The sequence below is a fragment of the Protopterus annectens genome, chromosome 2.part0, assembly GCF_019279795.1.
Source record: "Protopterus annectens isolate FY-2018-M chromosome 2.part0, PAN1.0, whole genome shotgun sequence".
NCBI lineage: Eukaryota > Metazoa > Chordata > Ceratodontiformes > Protopteridae > Protopterus > Protopterus annectens.
The window spans coordinates 48436676-48458012 of record NC_056728.1 but is presented as its reverse complement, the minus strand read 5'-3'; the positions used below and the strand labels follow the sequence as shown (position 1 = coordinate 48458012).

The 21337-nt window shown below is 39.0% G+C and overlaps 1 protein-coding gene across 3 annotated transcripts in view; it reads right to left on the bottom strand.

The window, feature by feature from the left end:
* PLEKHM3 (pleckstrin homology domain containing M3) overlaps positions 1-21337 on the bottom strand; it is a 1264948-nt gene that overhangs the window by 838856 nt on the left and 404755 nt on the right. The gene's annotated exons all lie outside the window — the stretch shown is intronic.

Here is a 21337-nt window from a genome sequence, read left to right as displayed (position 1 = left end):
TTTTTTTTTTTATTTTTTAAACAGTTTGCAATGCTAATGGCCTTCTACTTGGCCATTGGCATGCTTCCTCAATAATATGCAGCCTTTATTTAGAGCTGTCATAGCTCTGTTTTGGAATTTGCAGAAATGTACTCAGTTAGTAACAGAGTACATTTCTGCAGATTGCACTTGTCTTGCACAGACTATTGCAAGCTTCCTGGATTGCAATATCACCTCATTTGCATGGATTTCTCCAGCAAATTAGGTGATTTGCATACCAGGGCTTAGTCCTTGCAAGATTAGTGCTGGAGCTCTCATGCACGCCCCTGCCGGCATGTCGCACGGCAGACATATTGCCTGCATGAGCTACTGCACTCATCTTGCACTCTGTGTAGGCTTTTGAGAATCCAGGGGATTTTCATTTGCAGTTAAACAAATAGTTAGAGAACATTTACAATAAATCATACAGAAAACAGTTGGGTACAATGTCAGATAATATATATTAGTGACATGTAGCACTACGTGCATGAGAGTTAAGTCTGAAAAAGGTAAATAAAGGAAGAGCAGGGCAAGAGTGAAGGAGGAAGTGGCACTGAAACAAAGAAATGTCACTTAACAGGGGTATAACTGTCTATGAATATGAGATGGGTATAACTGTCTATGAGTATGAGATGGGTAAATGTAGACACTGGGGTTTCAATTAAGTGGTTTTATATTTGGGACATACCTGCGCAATGTTCAAGTGGATTCTAGAGGTCGTTTTAAAGGTGAAAAGGTTGTTAAAGAGACATACATCAAGTGGAATGGAGTTGTACTCTTTTGGGAGGAAACATTGCAGGGCTCTGTCTCCAACCTTAGAGTTAGTTGCCAAGTCTGTAATAGTAATTTTTCAGCAGCCCTAAGAGTTCTGCTGGTGGTACAGGAACTAAGGGCAAGAAGATGGTTAAATGCAAGTATAGTGTGTGACATCCCTCTCTGGGCGAGTAATCAAGGTGCAGCAATCCTTACTCTAACACCGGTGAGGGACGTTCATTTAGAACAGAAATAGATACACATAGTATTTTCAGATGCAGCTCTCTGTACCAAGCACAATTTCCCTTAAGAACACACACAGTCTGGGGGCTGGGTTTCTCTCTCTCTCCATGCCCCCAATAAGACTCCCCACCAACACAGCTGTAGAGTTCAGTCCTCAGCTGAGTGTTCCAAGCCAAGTCCACCACCACCCTCTCTGTGAAACCAGTGCTCTGTGTCCCTCCTCCAAGTAGCTGACATACACACACTCAGATTTGATTTTCACACACACACCTGGGAAAGGCTGTCACAGATTTACCACTTATACCCAGACTATAAGGTAGTTCCACTGTCACCAGAATACTCCAAAGCCAGCTACTCTAATGCTCTTACAAGGCTATCCAAATATACAGAGTAAAAGTAATACTAATACAAATGGTAGTGTTTGACCAATGCAGCAAGGCTTTCAGGAGCAGCCACAGTTTCACCAAATAAATGCAAAGCTTAAAATAGTCTCTAAAGGACCAGCCACAATGAAAGGTTTAAATATATTTAATAATAATTAATAAAAGAACATGAAAATACTAAATATTTTTACAATAAACACCAGAGTTTCAGTCACAGGAAATATTAAAAATGACAAAGATGGATAGATTCACACAGTTATAGAAAAACAGTTCTTAACTAATCTCACTATAGTTTCCTGACTGATCTAAGGAATTGCTATTCCTTGGTTACTTGCTATAGCAAGGCAAGAAGAAGTGGATGAGTGGTCTTGTCAGTTTCAAAACAGACTGCCCCGAGACTTCTGTCTCATCTAGTATTAAAACATCACATCAGTGCTGGATTACAGAATTACATCACATACATCTAGTCATCTGGTTTCTGGTTCTCACACTACCCCCTTTACTAGAAACTGAACCAGAATTTAGCATGTGTGTGTCAATAATACACACAGACACACAAACAGGTTTGCTAAGATATGTTATAGCATCTGGAAGCTATAAAACCATTTCAAAAACTTCCACCCTTCCAGGGTAGCAATTAGTTCACCCTTAAGGACAATACAGTAGGGTTCCTTTCACAGACATTTTACAATCTTTATGATCTAAACCAGGTAATTTAATTTCAGACTATTTTTCAAAGTTAGCTGAAGTGAGATTAACCTCTTCTCTTCCAGTATCCTCTGTTACAATATATTCATTTCAACAGTTACAATACAGTCGGACATACAGGTGCATTTCTTTTTTGACCAGCAGGACATACTATTGGCACATTTTTAACACAAGCAGCTTTACAAATACATTTTCAACACAAGCACCTGTACAAATCAGTTTTACATATAAATGACATAATTCTTTACAAAACTCCAGGTAACTATACTGGCATATGTTACACATCTACTGCCCTACTTCTCCGTGCAAAGCTGGCAATACCTCACATTGTCACATGAAGTAATTACATTTTGCTTTATTACTAAAGAAAATCTTTTTCAAGCCTTGAGAAAACTGCTGGTATGGATTTCTGTTGCTGGCGGAGATACAAATTTGGCTATTTTATAATACATAGCTTCAGACTGATAGATGGCTTTGTTAAGTTTTCAAATAGCACTGCAAATATATAGAAGAGTTTGACAAGAAGTGCATTAGGTAGGTTAACTGTAGTTGAAGGAGACAGACATTTATTAACCTAGCAGACGGCATCCAGTTTAAGGTTAGGATTGCTGTCAGGGGTGCTCTCTACCTGTATTGGTTCAATGTTACTACTGTCGAGCTCTCTTATGGCATGTTACTTTGATTTTGTTGAGAATCATGTTTTGTCTTTATCTCATTTATAATGAGGTTAGAGTCCTTCAACCACACAAAACATAGCATCCATTGCCTGTTGTAGTTGTGACATTTGGGAAAGCTGTATTAACTGTACAGCAGAGGACGGCAGAGTTGTAAAGTCTCGAATATGACTCCATTTCATTTGTGAAGAAGTTGGTGAGGAGTGGACCAAGGATTAAGCCTTGGGGAATTTGCAAGAGTAGTATGTTGCAACTGATGTCTCAGAATTGTCAGATAAAAACGTTTAGGTTAACCACATCAAAAGCTTTTGGAAAGTTCTGGAAAAGTGCTGTTGTGGTATCACTTTTGCCATAATGTGTAGCTATGCACTAATTATTTCTTCTGGGGCAGTTTGGGTTTTCTGACAAGGCAGAACACTATGTTGAGTTTTTATTTTACTATGTAGGGTAGACAGCTGGGTATTTATGTCTCTCTCTAATATTTTAGACAGCAGACTTAAAATCTTCTTTTACTTTCAGCTTTTCCCGGTTAAGGGTCGCCACAGTGGATCACCTGTCCGCTCATGACTGGCAGTGGAGTTTTATGGTGTCAAGTTGCCAGCCCGGCGCCCAACCTTCCACAGAAGGTGCACACACACACACACACACACACACACACACACACACACACACACACACACACACACACACACACTCACACCTAGGGCCAATTTAGTGTGTCCAATCCACCTACAGCATGTCTTTGGGATGTGGAAGGAAACCAGAGTACCCGGAGGAAACCCATGCTACCACAGGGAGGACATGCAGACTCTGCACAGAAGGCACCCCGACCGAGGATCGAACCGGAAAACGTCTTACTGTGAGGTGGCAACGGTAACTGCTGCACCACCGAGACAGCAGACTTAAAATAAAGACCGGATATAATTCTCCACTGTCCTCTTATCACCATTACTGAAGAGAGGCTTGATTACAGCAGATTTCCAAATGATAGGAGATTTACCTTGTAAAAGATTTCTACTGATAGTTGATAATGAATGTGGTTAGTTAAGCATTTATGGAATTTTGCAGAAAACTAACATTGAAGGTGATCTGTGGTCTTTCATTTTTTGGTGGCACTTACTGACAATACCTGAAATGAGAATTCTGGCTTTTTAGACAGCAGGATACTAGTTTATTTTTTCCAACAGGAAGTTTGAGTAGGTGTGATCATCAATGACAGAACTGAAATGGGTAATAAAGGTGTTTGCAGAGTCCTGGTCTATGCTGAGATTTAAGGGATCACTGTCAGTTGTAGCTATACCTATCATTTTCACTATAGTCTAAGAGGCCACCGGTTTGTTTTTATTTTGTTGGAGATGCAAGCACTGTTTTTTCCTGTCTAAACTGCTTTTGCCACTTACTCTGGAGCTCTTATATCCAATAGCTGACTGTACTTAAGTGTTTGTAGATTTTCCAGGTTCTGACACTGACTTTCATTAAGTTTGTAGTGGTTTCAGTTCAGGGATTAATTATCTTTCGAAGCTAAATTTTTACAGTAGGGGCATATTTGTTCAACGTCATTGATAGGGTATCTTAAGCGCTGCACATCATCGTCTGGTGTTTCAGTACAACTGAAAATTGACCAATTAACAGATGCTAGACAAAGTTATCGGCTGGTCACATGTTCTAATTTCTGATTTCAATAGATTTGTCTTGGGATGGAGGGAATGTATTTTTTCCAGGTTGCTCAGGTGAGGCTCACTCAGGTCACTTGGTGATATCCTAACAATAAGAAACTTTTATGGGGGTAGAAAATCCAGTCTACAGTCCTAATAGTAATAGTTATATGGTCTTTTCTAGCTGGGGTGCTTAGACGTTGGGAAATGTCTACGTTTTAATTGAAGAAATCAGGGTTTTGTTCAGTTTCACTGAACAGTCTGAAGAGGGGAATTAAAAACCTCTATGTCACTTGCAAAAGCTGCTCAAAGTCAAACTAAATATGGAGATTAAAAGATGTGCTGCAAACTACACTAAAACCTAATCTTACAGTCCATGAATAAGTGCAAACCATCATGCTAACACACACAAGACTGATGAATAAAGTGATATCATGGCAAGCAACTGACTATCCAAACTGGCACAGTTACCTTGTCCTGAACACGTCATTGATGGTGTATATGCAGATCCACCATGGACTATGCAGCAACTTTCTACCTTACATATTTATTGGCATGGATGCAGACAAATCTGCTATAAAGAATGAAAAGCCTTTCAGTTCAAACAAGAAGCTATAGGCCTTCCTGATAAAGGGAGTGGACAGGAAAATATATTACAACTAAAGAGCTACCTATACAAGTAGCAGTTAAATGATTCAAACTGCAAACACAGCAAAACTGTTATTGGAGAGGGGAGGTCAGCAATGTTTGACAATACCCTGCAGCAGTTCTTCATTCCACCCATACTGCAGTGCTTTTGAAACTACATCCTGTCAAACTTTAGCTTAAGTGCAACAAAAATACACACCAGAGCTCATAGCCGGCCTTAGGCATAGGCCAACTAGGGCCTAGGGCGCCGCTCTAGCAGGGGTGCTTTTCCAGTATTTATTTGGGGTAAGTAGACCAGGATGGGGGCACTGGTGAGTGTGGTGGGGGGCGCCATGCAGACCTTTTGCCTAAGGCACCCAGAGCTACACTTGTAACGAGAAAAACATTTTCCAAAAACAGCCTTACAAGCACATAGTTATTTTGATGGCTGCCTCAGGCAGCAGAGCAGAATGAAAGTGGCAAGACACAAATCAAACTGCAATGAACAAACAAAATACAGAACGGACGGCAAACCCTCAGTAAACCAGTCATCACACTTGTCTAGAAAAGAACTAGGAAATTTAATGCTGCTTACACTATCAACACAGAAGCACACTGTTCACTGATCAACGTGCTTGTGAAAACATCATAAACCACAGCTGTATGCTTCTAGGTAGCCAGTTCTTACTTTTGTTGTAATGATTTATAACATGCTGCATGACTTTATGTATAGCTAGAAGTATTCTTGGAAGACCAAAAAGGGGGGAAAGTGTTGCAGACCAGTTTGCTGCTGTAACAGATTTTTTTTTTTTTAAAGGAAACAGTCTTCTGACTACCAAAGCTCTGTAACCACTACGAAAGCATGGAGATTATGTTGTGTGCATTACCCTGACAACTTATGTAAAAAGCACAAACGAAGCAAATCTGAGCTCAAAACTGTGGATTCTGGAACAGTCAATGGGATTACTCAGTAAAGGAAACAAACCTGAGGTGAAGGAAGCAAAGCTGACTGTTTCTGCCAGTTTCGTTCACTGCTGCCATCAGAGTAGTTTACTTCTAAGCTTGTGTTTAACAAGTTGGCAATTAATCTGGAGTTCCTAACATCCAGAGAGGTCATCTACTGACACTAGTTAAATGCTCACTTTAAATTATGAGGATAAAAAGAAGTTACATGCAAAGTATGTAGTACAAAGTTTAGACAAATATCCTGTAGGCCTGGGGGCTGGGACCAGCAAAATATTTACTTTACTACCAAGATAAAGTGGTAAGCATCCATGTTTTACAGCAGCACTCTGCTGCATCCTTTAAAAAAAAAGTTTGTTCTAACTGAAAAGATACACATGCAGTTCTTCCGGGAAACTATATTACTGGCAAGTAATAAAAAGACAGTCATAATATTTGCACTATCAGTGCCTCTAACATCCATTTTTTTTCAAAGTTACAATCATGTTATTATATCCAGTCTCCCCATGGTAAACAAAGACACTAAATAACAATGAAGTTAGTTTACTGCAGTAATTGGAACATTTGGACACTTCCTTTTCCAATTTCTTCCTTTTCCAATTTCTTTCCGGTTTTCTTTAAGACTTAAACTTTCCATACTTGAGATATATACATAGTTCTCTGTCCCTTTATATGTCATCCCTGTACTGGAATTAAGAAGCATGCATGCTTCCCCAGAATCTCCAATTCTTGATGGCCCCATGCAAGCAAAGAGTTACACCTGCAAGTAAACACACTGAACATTAAAAATTATAACCCTGACGTATGTTTACACAAACCCTCTTGCCATGACACAGCATCTGAAGTGTCTCAAGCACAGGTGGGGAGTGGGTGCAGAAAACCCTCTTAAATATCAGTTAAAATGGTGAGCTCTCAAATACTTGCTATATATCTTTCTTCAACAGGCCATCTGGAATAGAAAGAATCCAAAAAAAAAAAGAACTGAAGCCATGCTTCCTAAAGACGGAAGGAGAGTTTCAGTGTAGGACAGACTGTGGAAGACCACCTGTATAATACTGACGTTTGATCACCAAAGTGATTTAGATATATGTTTCTCCCAAGGTTGTTGCAAGAGGGAAGTCTTTCTTCCCTCAAGGTGAAACAATCTCAGAGCTGATTATATAACCCTTGTGGGTCCAGAGGGTGGAGCCCCTGCACAGTACTCAATGGGCTCAGCACCCAAGAAAAACATTCTGTATTAAAGCACATATCCCATTTCTGTTAAGGTCAAAACAGATCTTGTATACATTAGATTCATACAACTGACCTAGCTCTATAGCAAGCAATACAACCTTACCAAAGTGTTTACCAAACGACACTGTTTAATAAAGGCATGCACCAAAGACCACACTGTGATGTCAAAAATCTCTATCCTTGACGCATTCTTGAAGAATGTACCAGAAGGGGTCAGCTTACTGGTGAAATGTCTTTCACTGATTTGTCTACAAATTCTGCCAATATTTCATTTTTGTACTTAGTTTTGCTCTTAGTTTATAGTGCCTGTGGCACATTCAACTCAAGGAACCTTACTCCCAAGTCATGACATGGAAATCTATCATGACCATGTGGTTTTCTTTTGACTAACATTCTGACTTGCAATTGGTTACAACATTCAGCACCAAGTTAGTAGGATGTACTGCGTCACCCAGTCTGTGGAGTTTTTATGCTTAGGTTTCCACTGAAAATGAACCTTGCCCAGTTGGATAACTCTGTTATCACACTATAAACAACTCAAACATAATGCAGCTAGCACTCTTATTTATATACTCTGCTCGCAGGCTGCAATCTTTTTCCTAACTTTCCAGATGTGCAAGAAATTAACAACTAGTCTGTAATAATACATTTATGGACCTTAAGGAGTTATAACCACAAATGGCACTTCACATCAAAAGGACAGAAAATATATAAAAAGTAGGTCATAAGCCCAAGTTTGTCAACAGAGTGGGTTACAATATTAAACAATTATTGGAATATAATATTGACAATACTAGTCAAGTTAAACAAGGTACTAAGCAATGTGGCACATGTAACTATTGTTCATACATTATTAAGGAACCTAGTTCACATATAACAACCTGAAGCTTAGACATCTGCCAAATGGATATATTGATCATCATGAGCAGCATCTGTCATGATAATCAGTTTACGTCTCCTGAACCAGCTGATTCAAACAGTCCCTAAACCAACATGTCAGTTGTGAAGTTGATGTTTCAAGTTGCAGATGGAAATTTCATTGGACGCTGAGCATGAAAGACCACTTTCAAAAATACTTCGCCTGCTTATGATGGGCAACAGTTTTGCTCTACACTGAACTGTAATGCAACACAACTGAAAAGCTGTGTACCTTTACAGCAGAATAACTAAGGCCTAGAGCACTATGATACCTGACATAGATAAATTGGGTAAATCAACTGGTCTGCCTTGAATCCCTTTCAAACAAAACTGGGACCAGAAGGATAAGAGCAAATATAAGATATATGGATAGTTTAGCGTAGGCAGTTAATCAATATGTTTCTGGGAAGTGGAAAGAAACTAAAATATCCAAAGAAATCCTAAGCAGACATAAGAAATACACACAAACGCCATAGAGGATGGAGGCCAGAAATAACTCTGGAGATACAAGGCAGAGATTCTAACCAACAATATCATTGCACTACCAGTTTTTATCACTATATCACTATGCTACTCAAGACTGACTAAGTTGGAAGAGGCACCTCTCAGCACAGGTGGGAGTATCTTTTTCCTCACTCTGCCCCACTGCCCTCAGTCATTTATCCATCTCTCAGCCTATGGGCACATTCATTCCCCTTCACCAAGGTGAGGGTCAGTCAACAGGGGACATCATTCAGGGAGCATATTTCAGACTTCCATCTTATCTCATCAACCCCTCCTCTTTCTCTCTACAGTAGTCCCTGCACCCCATCTACTTCTCAGCATAGGTAGGCGACAGGCTGATCCTTCTCTTTACTCTACACTCAACATGGTTATCTATTTCTCCTTGTCCCCATCTTTTCCTTGCAGCCTAAATGGCAATTAGGCGGCTGTAGACCTTTTCTTCTTTTCCAAGTAACAGACAAATTAGTAGACAGGATACGTTATTTCCCCTTTTCGCTGTGCTCTCCTATTCCAAAAATTGCAATTACAGTCCTTGGAATATCGGTCACCATCCCACGACTACACTATCACTAGATCAATAAATGGCATTCCAAGACTATACCTCCTGATCCTATTTAGAGCATGCATATGTTGAATACTTACAGCAATCCTTACTTTAGACTTGTACATCAGTATTGAATAAATTGCCTAGAGAAAAGGCTATTAAACTATTAGTCTAAATTTGGGCAAGTCATTCTATCCACTTTCATCCTACTGGACTCTAGATACTGAAATACCAAGTCTTGACTGAAAACAGCCGTACAACATACCCCATAATGAGGGACACAATTAAGACAGCAAAGCACTAAGTATTAACACTAACTGCCAGCACAAGTTAAAAAAAATAAATAAATGTTCCCTGAAATTATAGTAGACTTTACAAAACTTCCATAACTTAATATTTCAAAAGAACAACCCCCTTAGCTAATGTTATGCTCAATAAAACAGGTAATAAGAAAAAGCAGAGATGCTTGTATACCTACTTCATGTTGCTTAAAATGTTCTTCTACATATAAAATCCATGCATAATGTATGCAAACAAGGACGATTCTAACACACATTCTGAAACAACACAAACTGCAGAAACGTGCCTATGCAGGCCCCAAGAACAAACTAGACATATTATTAATGAAGACTGTTGTGTAACAGTTCTCTGCAAAACACCTAGAGATGTTCTTATTGCATGCATTAGTGGTTTATTCCCAGCCTGTTCAAAAAGCAGGCTACATAATTTTTGACATCCCAGCAATGGAAAAGTACAGTTATGCAAATACGCATTCTAGCAGGAGATCATTAAGGCAGAAGTCATCTATGCAGTGCATTCATCCTATAACCAGCTTGATATAACAAGCTCATTTTTGGAATCCACAAATGTAGGTCTCATGCCAGTGAATTACAAAAAGTATAGCTGTCAGGTGTCAAATTCAGTCCTTTCTAGCAAAAATGGTGCTTCCATCTTTTTTAAAAACTGTGTATTTTTCAATGTAGCTTACACTACAGTGTCTAAGCAGATAAGCTCAACTGTAAGCAAATACTGACAAAAGTAAGGAGCTGTTCAACATTAGCATAGGACCATCCATAAAAATCTGCAAAACGGCCACACCTCAGAACTACGCAATGCAAAACTGGAGAGCATGTCACTACTGCTCAAAGTATCCAGAAGATAAGCTGAAGACCATAATTCCCATCACACCTCCAGCATTTGCTATATCTAAGGAAAAATTCTCTGAAGTCTGTTGAGGCATAAAAATACCTATACAAACCTTCCATACAAAAAATCCTAAACCTTCTAGACTTTGTTGCAAAGCCAGGAGACATACAAATGTCCTCCCGCCATTCTTAAATATACAGCATATACTATCTTCCCCAACTTTTCTAACCTCGTGTGACAGATTCCTACAGTTATTGTGCAATATTATATATGCCCTAGTAATCATCCTCTTTTTTTAACAGCAGCTTTGTCTAAAAAATCTACTACATAAGGTCTTTCACTTGGCACTTAAGCGTATACCTCACAAGTTCATTATACTACTTGAGAAATACAGACGGGCAGCAGAACTTAAAGGTAATAGCGAAACAATATTCCTGGAGTACCACCATGTCTTGTTACAAAAATGATACGAAGGTGTTAGAAAATGCAGTCTCTTGTAAAGGAAGTATATTAGTACAAACTAGTACCTAGAAATGCAAATAACTCTGTAAACACTACAACAACAGAAGTCAATCTCTACAGTGTTACAAACATATACATACACAGAAATACATACATAAAGATAAGCTGCACTAAACAGACAAACATAAACAGTATCAAACATAACATAAAAAATGATAGCCCATTATTCTACAGAAGGGCCAGATTACAAAACAGCACTGAAAAAAAGCCTTCTTCATGACAAAACAGAGAAATGCCTGCCTTCACATGCATCAGTTAACTCGTTATTTGTGCCTGGAAGCAAGTTTAGAAAGGAAAACCATGATTTTCAAAAATGCTTCCTGACGACTACAGCTAAAGTACACACTTCATCTAAGTAAATTAAAGACAGGCAAACACTACAATACATAAAAAAGCTGTGTATGTACTGTAAGTGTGGATGAGCTATCTTGAATCTGCAGCAATGGAAAGCTAGACTTCTGCTTATAAATGATTTTTAAAAAAATACCTTTATTAATTTCAGATTTTTTGAACAATGACTTGGGTACACATACATTAATAAAACATAAAATAGTATCAACTTGTTTCATTATTTTCATTGTAAACTCCAAAACTGAAAACTGGAACAAAGCAAATGAACAAAACAGCCTCCAATACAAACCAAAGGACATGGACACAACAATTAGCGCTTTCGTCCACTTTTATTCTCATCAACTTTCTCAGAATAAAAGTGGACGAAAGCGCTAATTCTTGTGTCTGTGTTCTTTGGTCTATATTGGAGGCTGTTTTGTTCATTTGCATTGTTTCATACATTACACATACATTTCCTTTAACAATCATTCACTGTAACATTACATAAATTGTTCAAATTCTACCTTCTCCTAAATGTAAAAAACTCCTCTTCCTGAATATTGTCCTGCGTGCATTCTTCCCACAAATTCCATTTCTTTCTAAGTAATTTGCTCCTTCCCTTTTCTAAAGGTATCACTTTCAATTATTCAATATTTCAGTTACATGTGGTTTAGATTTTGATTTCCACTTTGTAGTAATTGCTTTTTTAGGCAGCCAGTAGCATTAAATGTAGTAAAGCCTTAATGTATCTGGACAATTCAGATCTTATAGAGTTCAAAAGAATCATTTCCTTAGTTACAGTCATTTGCTTCCACATTTTTGACAAGTACTCTCTAGAGAATTCTTAAAATCTGCCAAGTCATTAAAATCCAAAAAGCATGTTTCCAATTATCTCTCTCTTTCCCATCTTTCCTCCAGCATTTGTTATCTATCTGAGGAAAATTCTCTGAAGTCTGCTTGAGGTATACAAATACCTATACAAACCTCCCATGCAAAACATCCTAAACCTTCTAGACTTTGTTGCAAAGCCAGGAGACATACACATGTCCTCCCATCATTCTTTAATATATTGAATTTCTATACATCTTCCTAAACTTTTCTAGTCTCTTCTGATGGATTCTTACAGTTATTGTGCATTATTATATATGCCCTAGTAATTATTCTCTTTTTTTAACAGCAGCGTTGTCTAAAAAATCTACTAGAGAAAGGTCTTTCACTTAGCATTCTCATATCCCTTTCTCTTTGCCTGTATTCTTGTCAGTCCTTGATGGGAAGACAGCCTCTAACCTCACAGTCCAAATTTCTGGTTGGCCTCATCCCACTCTATTGCCTTTCCCACCCTAGTTATTTGCTCTCAACACCTTGTTTCCTTTGCTCATTTTCTCCAATAATTTTCAGGCTCCTCTTGCCTATTTTTCTATGCCTCTACTTGCAGTCAGGCCCTACTTGAGAAATCTCACATCTCTATTCCCTTCTTGGTTTAGTTGTTAGAATACTTATTGCTGCTTTATAAATATAATATTCTGTATGGTTGATTTTATTCTCCTCAAGAGACTCTATTCAAAATACTACATTCTCCTTATTTCTTGAAGTGATGACCCCCCCCCCCATTTCATCAGCATTCCTTTCCACTTTGACTTGTAACCTTCTGCTTGGGTTAAATGCTCGAGTCTTAACTGCATAGCTCTAAAGTATCCCTTCACATCAGGTAATCCTAAGAACCTTCTTTTTTGGGGAGAATCAATTTATCACACGTAATTTTTACACTATTTCCCTACCAAATAACTTCTTTCAACTCCTTATTAATTATGTTTTTTAACTTATCTTCTTGTTCATAAAAATATACCGGACCCGTGTATAATACTAAAAGGATTAGATTAATTTTCACTGCTTGTATAATTACTATACACATCCATAATCAAGAGCATGCAATTTATCAGTATTATCTTTTGTTTAGTCTCTTCCACATACCCTTACCTGCCATAATACAGTATCTTTTAATCCATATATTGAAATACTTAAATCTTATCATGACCACATAAATATGGGTATAGATGAACAAATTCATGTGTGGGCCCATAGTTTAATACTATAACCTTTGTTTTATTTTCATTTATTTTACATCTTGAAAACACCTAAAACTGTCCGCAAATGTTTCACAATACTGAAAAATCATTTTCTGGATAAAAGTACAAAATAACATCTGCAAATAAGCTAACTTTTCTTGATTCCCATACTAGTTATAACCTTGAATTTTAAGTATCTTATACTCTTTACTAATGTCTCTAAGCATAAAGCAAATAACAAAAGGGAAAGAAATACAGGTTGTCAGAGACGAGCCCTCACACCTTAATTCCTGCCACTAACCCTTCATATATACTAATTAACACTATTATTGTATCAGGGAACACAAATGCTACCGTTGCCCTACTCAAAAATCCGAGCTGACTATCAAATGCTTTTGTTACATCAAGCCACACCAACAATACTGGTGTTTTCTTACTTCTCTGCTTCCCTTTCATCACTGCTCTTTTACTGTCGTCAAATGTTTGCCTCTGCTCCACAAAACCATATCAATCTACTACTTCTTCAGCCTCAGCTTCCTCTAACATTGGCATCATTAAGCCTTCCATAAATATTTCCATTTCTGCCTTTTCTTGGTTTCCACATTCCTCTGATTTATGCACATTTTCAAACAATTTCAGAAATATGTCAAATATCCCTATAGGATTTCTTGCTATTTTTATTGTCATAGGCTCTAAGTTTAGCAACAACCCTTTCGAATTTCTCTTTTGAATATACAAGAGTCCAACTTGTTACTTGCGTGTACACATTAACTCTTGGTACAATCATCTTGAATGCAGTTGCTGCTTCTAATCTCTGAACCCATGCCTCACTTCGCCAGATTTTTAGCTTCTATAAAAACACACAAGAAGCAAGCAACAACATTTTCACACTCCCAGCGCCTTTTCACTCACAAATACACAAGGCCATATACCCCTCCTTGCTGAGGCAGTTGCCCCAAATATATAGCTACATCCCCACAGGCTTTACACAGATGAAAGCACGTATTAGAGCCTGTTTTCCCTCTTGCACATATACCATCTGTCCTATCTCTTTCACATCTGGGAGGAAATAACTTGTAAGCTCTTAATTATCTGATTTTTAGCCTTAATAGGAAATGTAATGGCTAGCCTTAAATGAATAAACTACATTGTGCAATGTTATGCTTAACACTAAAGTGCTAAGGCTGCTGAGGATGTATCTTTTGCAAAAGTATCCACTTAAGTACCCAGCTTTACCTGTTTTCACTGAACTGCTTGCCACTTCTTATGTGTATGCTAATTAATAAGTGTTTCTTATACAAATGCCTCAGAGAACATGGTTTAGTCACTTCCTGATTAATTGCCTGCATATGTAGACAAACTGCCTCTAACCGCTGGCTTTTGATGGTAGAGAAAAAAACAGCTAACGGCAAGAAATAGGTATTCATAAATGCTAGAAAATACCATATTCATGCTTTTTGTTTACTAACCTATTTGCTTAGTAGATTTAAACTGCTAACATTAGTCTATACTTCCAGCAGTATAATACCAGGGGGAAACAATTATAATTTAATACACATATACTATGATTAATACTTTTACAACTCCCAGCAGCTCAAGATCACATAAGACTACTTATATCTAGCCTTTATCTTGCTATGATATAAACCTCAGCTACATTACAGTAATGAAAAAGTACCTTACTTTAATGTCACAGCAGTTACTGACATGTCCCCCACCTCATTTTAAAACACCTCTGTATACTATACAGAACTACTTTACAATACAACAGTTCCATAAAATTATACACATATATTACTAACAGCAAATATTTTTTAAATTACATCTGCATCTTCAGTCTCTTCATTATCTTTCTGAACATTAATGACACACGGTGGGAATTATGCTTAAAAAAGTCAAACTTCCACTCTTTTTTTAACTACTACTTCTTGCAGAAGCATAGTTCTCATGTCTAAGCTGTATTTTATAAAAATGACACTTCACAATTCTTCCATTTCGTAAATGTAGATTATTGCCATCTTCTTCGTCATGATCACAGCACCCAACACTGGTCTCTGGTTCAAGTCCAAAATATTTATGATTTTTCTAATCACTTTCCAGACTTTTTTTTGACACTTAATCCTTTTAATTTGGAACAACTGAAAAGGTTTCACTGGCAAGTTATTCTCTATGCACTTTGCTACTGTCAGAAGAAAGAGAAGTAACACCCCCTTGAGCTAGCTGGTTCACTCTATGCTAGGTAAACTTTTCTACTTCCTCCCTAACCTGTTCTTTGATCCTCCAGGAAAAATATTCTAAAGACAGCTGTATTTAGCAACCAGAATCTCACACCTGCCTACTGATATCCCTTTAATTCAGTGATGCACTTGTTTCTCTTCTGTCTGGTGTAGAGTTAATAATAATTTTCCCAAAACATTCTGGTGTCCCGAATTTTAATACTTTTCCCTTCTTCCACAATTTTATCAAGCAGCTCTTTCTGCTAGTATGACTGCATCTTTGCTAATATAGGTCTTGGCTTCTTTCACATGGCTAAATTTGGAGCATACACAAGATACGCATTTTCAATTAACAAATCCTTTTAAGGAATATCAGTCCATTGTACCTTCATAAAATGTATGCAACCTAGTTCTTCCAGATTCTCTGGTACAGCAAAAACTTGTTTTTTTCTGCATGCTGTCTTCCAGCTCAACATCCTATATGTCAATCTTTCTTTCATTTTAATGGTTGATTTCTGAAGTTTAACTGTCTTCTCATCTAAATAGCTACTTAAGAGCTTCTTCAGTTCTATCCAGCCCTTTGTCCTTTTACTTGAAACATTCTGCCACTGTTTCACTTGTGTTAAGCATCTCTTTTCTTCTAAATTACTGGAAGCCATCTCTTGTGCCAAAGATGCCTTTTGTTGAACAGCTGCAAAGCTCTTCACAATCATAATTTTTTTCTTCTCATTTTCTAGTTGATTTTCTTACTCCAGATTTCTCCTTTGCTGACATCCAGGTAGTGTATTGACAAGACCCTAACTGAATATTATCCAAACTGTTAGCTTTTACTGTTTTTTTTTACACTTTTCTTTTTTAAACTGGGATAGCTCTAATCAACCTGCTTTTCACAGTGCAGCCAAATTTAAATCCTTATAAATGAATTAAGATAAAAATTTAAAAGTTGGATATAACAGAAAAAAAAAACAAGGATGTGGCTTTATAATGTACAGCATGTGAATTCTGTCTGCATACAAAAAGAACAGCTGTGTTGTCAGCTTACTATAATAACTGCAGATGTTTGAGTGAGGTCACTGCTACAGTCATTATATTGCGGAACTCCACTACAGCCCGAAATCCAAGTCTAGCCAGACTTTCAGAGCCAACCATCCTTACTCCTATAATAATCAATGTCACCTTTAACACAGATCTTTTCCCCACACCTGGATCAAAGGCCAATGTACAACAAACTATCAAACTACCTTTAGTTTTTGCTTGCTCTCTAACTTTACAGTCAGAAAATGCAAAACTAGAGAAGTTTTTGCTACTTGGAAGGCCCAAGTTACTAGGACTAGCCCAGGAGAAGTCCTAACCCCATATATGGTACCTGAAGATGTGTATGTAACAATTATTTGCAAGAAAAAGGAAGGGGAAAAAAGAGATATTTACTTAGCCCAATGAAATGAGCACCCATTTTCAGATGGGGTTGGTAGATGGGAAACTGGACTGCAGCAGTGACCACACTGGACCATCTACAATTATGTTGACTACGCAACTATACTATATTCATTGCCTGGTTCACAGCTATAATGATAGCATCAGAGAAAACTAGTAGAGCAGGCAGCCATTACAGTTGGAAGAGATAGAGAGAGCATAGCGGATAATGTCAGCAAGCTCTTTAGAATAGCTGAAGCAAAGCCAGTTCCAGCTCTAAAAGGACTGGGTCCAGTCTGTAAGGTTGGACGGAATGTAAAGATGCTTGCTTCAAAAAGGCCGTGGTGGTAGTGGTGATCCACAGTGTTTATGGCAAGAAAATTCAGTGTGCTATTACACTCATAAGTATGTATCAGGCTAAAGACCACCAGGGCTTTTATAAGTTCAGCTGCACAACCCAACCAAGTTGTATCCTTAGTTATCGAGGGTGTTAATTAGAAGGGGGGATTATTAGAAGGTTTCTAGAGGTTATTTTGGGTGGGTATGCTAGTTTGGGCATTAATGTTTGCCTCTATCAGAGACGTGGGGTTTTGACTTGGGGTGAAATCCTGATTTCCTATCCACTGGTCAAGGTTGCACTTAAAAGAGGCATTGGGATGATTTGCTTCACATGAATGGGGAGCCTGTTCCAGAGCATAGGGATCCTCTGAGACACCCATCTGTCTTGCCAAATTGTCTTACTTATGTCACAAGGAAAATTTAAATCATTGGCTCTAGTGGTTCTGATGCTGTAGTTTTGTGGATGTGCAAGATGTTCATAAGAGCTGGATCACAGGATGTCTTATATACCAGGCACAGATCACCTCTCCTTAACATGCAGCAGACCAAATATAGAGATGGGGCTTTACGGTGACTTGTATAGGACAATGTGCTTATACCTTGGATTCTCCTGGTTAGAACCTTTTGTGGGAATTCCAACTGTTGCAAATGTATGGTCAGGTGCATGCTGATAGATCTGATAAGGACCAACTTAAGTGGCAGTATGACTTCTTTGAACCTACCTGGATGCCACATCCTTACTCATAAGTTGGATAACATAGAATGATTTTCTTACTAACTTGGCCATATATTGGTCAAAGGCCAGATTACTGTCCAGCTATGTTTCCACATCCCTGACCACTGGGTCAACTCTTAGGGTGTCTTATCCATGGAGTAATTAGCCTGAGTGACATTTCTTGGCATTGAATTTTAATTTGTGACTACAGCACCAGTCATTTGTTTGTGGTAGACCTTCTTTAAGATATTTGTGTCATGGGGGAATCAATTATAGCTTCCAATTTGCAGTCATCTGTGAAACTGGTCAGCCAAAGGCCTGTGACATTAGGCTTTACCTCTGAGAAGTAGATGCCAAACAGAGGCAGTCCCAGCATAGAGCCCTGAGGTACCCTGCTGACTTCCTGGGTCCTATCTGTGAGCCACCTGGCAATCCAACAAGTTACTTTTAAAATTTGTAACTGTTGCAAATTGTTTGTGTAGGCTGTGATAGCCGATTTATAGCATTTATAAGTGTTTACTGTATCTGTTTCTGCTTGTTTTCTGAAAAAAAAAAAATCTCTTGTTTTCCCACCTTACTGAGCTAGAGTAGTCCAGTTTCAGAGCTTGCTGATCCCTGGACTTTGTTTGCAGTTCCTGTTACTGATTCTTTGCCTAATTTGGAAGAGAGGAAGTTCCCTTGCTTACCAGTGGGAGTGGGAAGCATTGAGCTGCCTGTTGGTCCAGTTTTGTGAGGTTTCAGCCAGTAACTTGTAGTCTATTGGTCGTTTTGGGCCAGTTCCTAGCTTCTTTCAGCCCCCTGATATAAAACACGCTAAACCTGCATTTTTTAGCTTGTACCTACTCAGCACAGATCCTCGTGGTGGCCAGCAGAGTAATCCAAGCTTCAGAGAGCTAAAAAAGCGACTTTACCTGATTTAAGTATATTTTTGTGGCTTTCCACTTCTATTTATCTAGCAACTGTATTTCGCCTGCTTGCTGATACATTGTTATTGTTTATTCTGCATTTATTCTGTTATTGCACTTGGTTTCTCAGTTTGTTACTTTTAAAATCTGTAACTGTTGCAAATTGTTTGTGTAGGCTGTGATAGCCGATTTATAGCATTTATAAGTGTTTACTGTATCTGTTTCTGCTTGTTTTCTGAAAAAAAAAAAATATCTCTTGTTTTCCGCCTTACTGAGCTAGAGTAGTCCAGTTTCAGAGCTTGCTGATCCCTGGACTTTGTTTGCAGTTCCTGTTACTGATTCTTTGCCTAATTTGGAAGAGAGGAAGTTCCCTTGCTTACCAGTGGGAGTGGGAAGCATTGAGCTGCCTGTTGGTCCAGTTTTGTGAGGTTTCAGCCAGTAACTTGTAGTCTATTGGTCATTTTGGGCCAGTTCCTAGCTTCTTTCAGCCCCCTGATATAAAACATGCTAAACGCGCGTTTGCGCGGTTTAGCGCGATTCAGCGCGGAGCTGCTACCGTTGCACACTAGGGCAGCGCCGGTTAAGCAGATTTAAACTATTAGGGCTACCTAAAGTCCACTCTTCAAATTTTCCCTTAAAACTACCTTCCTCGAACTATACTACTGATCTAATCAGCATATCCTATAACTAAAAAGATCATCTCTACCTGACTCCGAGTAGACTATTCTTTATCTGTCAAACCTAGCACTTGCTCCTACAGTACTTATCACCTTGATACAGCACTCTTGTTATAGATAGTACCCCAAAAAGGCGAACCCCATTTCTCGGACACCCACATCCCCCGGAAGCTCTTTTAAAGTTTTTTTGTCTATTCCTTCTAGCATGTCGAGGGATCAGTTGCTAGTGTCCTCTCCTGCTCAGCTGGTGAACCTGGGAATATTGAGGCAATGTTACAATTGCCTCATGTACACAGACAACCCTCTCCTCCTCCCACAAAACACAAATACATGCGAGAGATGCAACTATACGGCCAAACTGGAGGCTGAGCTCTCTCAACATAGGACTGGCAAGACCAGACAGGAGGAGAAGGTTACCACACACACTATAGACCCAGTCTCACATAGTACCATCACAACCTCAAATCATACACATAAACACACAAAGACATACTCGGAGCTCTGATCAAAAATCTACCAAAACAGCAGAGGCCACCAAAGCAGACACCCAAACAACTACCACCTCATAACACAACACCTGCAACACATAGACCTCACAGTCAGAGTGTCAAACAGTCACAGCCCTTAAGGCCAAACACAATGCCAGACACACTAGTCATTGGTGACTCCATAGTCAGACACACTGACGTCCCGCTCACCAGACTGAGTAAGGAGAGGGTTACAGTAAGCTGCCTGTTGGGCGCTAGAATCCGCCACATAACGCAAGCACTCAGGTCTCTCAACAGCAGGTACAAATACGACTCAGTCATTGTCCACGCTGGTGTAAACGACCTGAGACGTACCTCCTTAGACTACATGAAAAGAGACATTGAGGAGCTCTCTGATTATGTAGCCCAGGCAGGTATGACCCTGACCTTGAGCAGTATCCTACCTTCACCAAGAATGATGCCACAATACAGAGATAAGATGATCAGCTTTAACAATTGGCTTAAACTCTGGTGTCATTCAAAGGGGATCCAATGTCTGTCTGCCTGGGATGACATGCTGTGCAAGCCACGCTGCTTCGCAAGGGACGGCTTGCACCTGTCACCCCTGGGATTACGGATATTGGCAAAGGCTCTTGCCACCCCCATAGTGCCTTTTTTAGGCAAGGCTCAAATTCTAAACCTACCACCCTAGAACACAAAAATGGAAAAAAACTAAGGGCAATGCTGCTCAATGCCAGAAGTCTCAATCTCAAAATGCACGCACTCGAGGCCCTTCTCAGTATGGAGAACATCGATGTCTGTGCTGTGACAGAAACCTGGTTCAAGGCTCCTGAGAGCACCCCAGCACTATCAGGTTTTACCTCATATCATGCGTTCTGGCCCCAAAATCCGGACAATACCAAGAAAGGAGGGGGGGTATCCATATTCATCAAGGACACCCACACCTCAAGATTGGTGGCAACGCACGATGCATCGGAGACCATCCAGGTGCAATTAACCATAGGCAAGACTGCTCTGCAAATTGTAGCATGTTACAGGCCACCCTCACAAACTCAAGAACCTCACATGGCTTTCCTGAAAACACTGGAGGGGATAAATGCATCTCCAAACACCATCATACTAGGTGACTTCAATTACCCTAATATAGACTGGGAACACTACTCAAGCCCAAACACCCTAGCCCAAAAGTTCCTGGAATTCATAAACTCAAATGCCATGGAATAACTAGTCACCATCCCCACAAGAGGAGAAAACATACTTGATCTCATCATCACGAACATGGGAGCACAATGTTCAA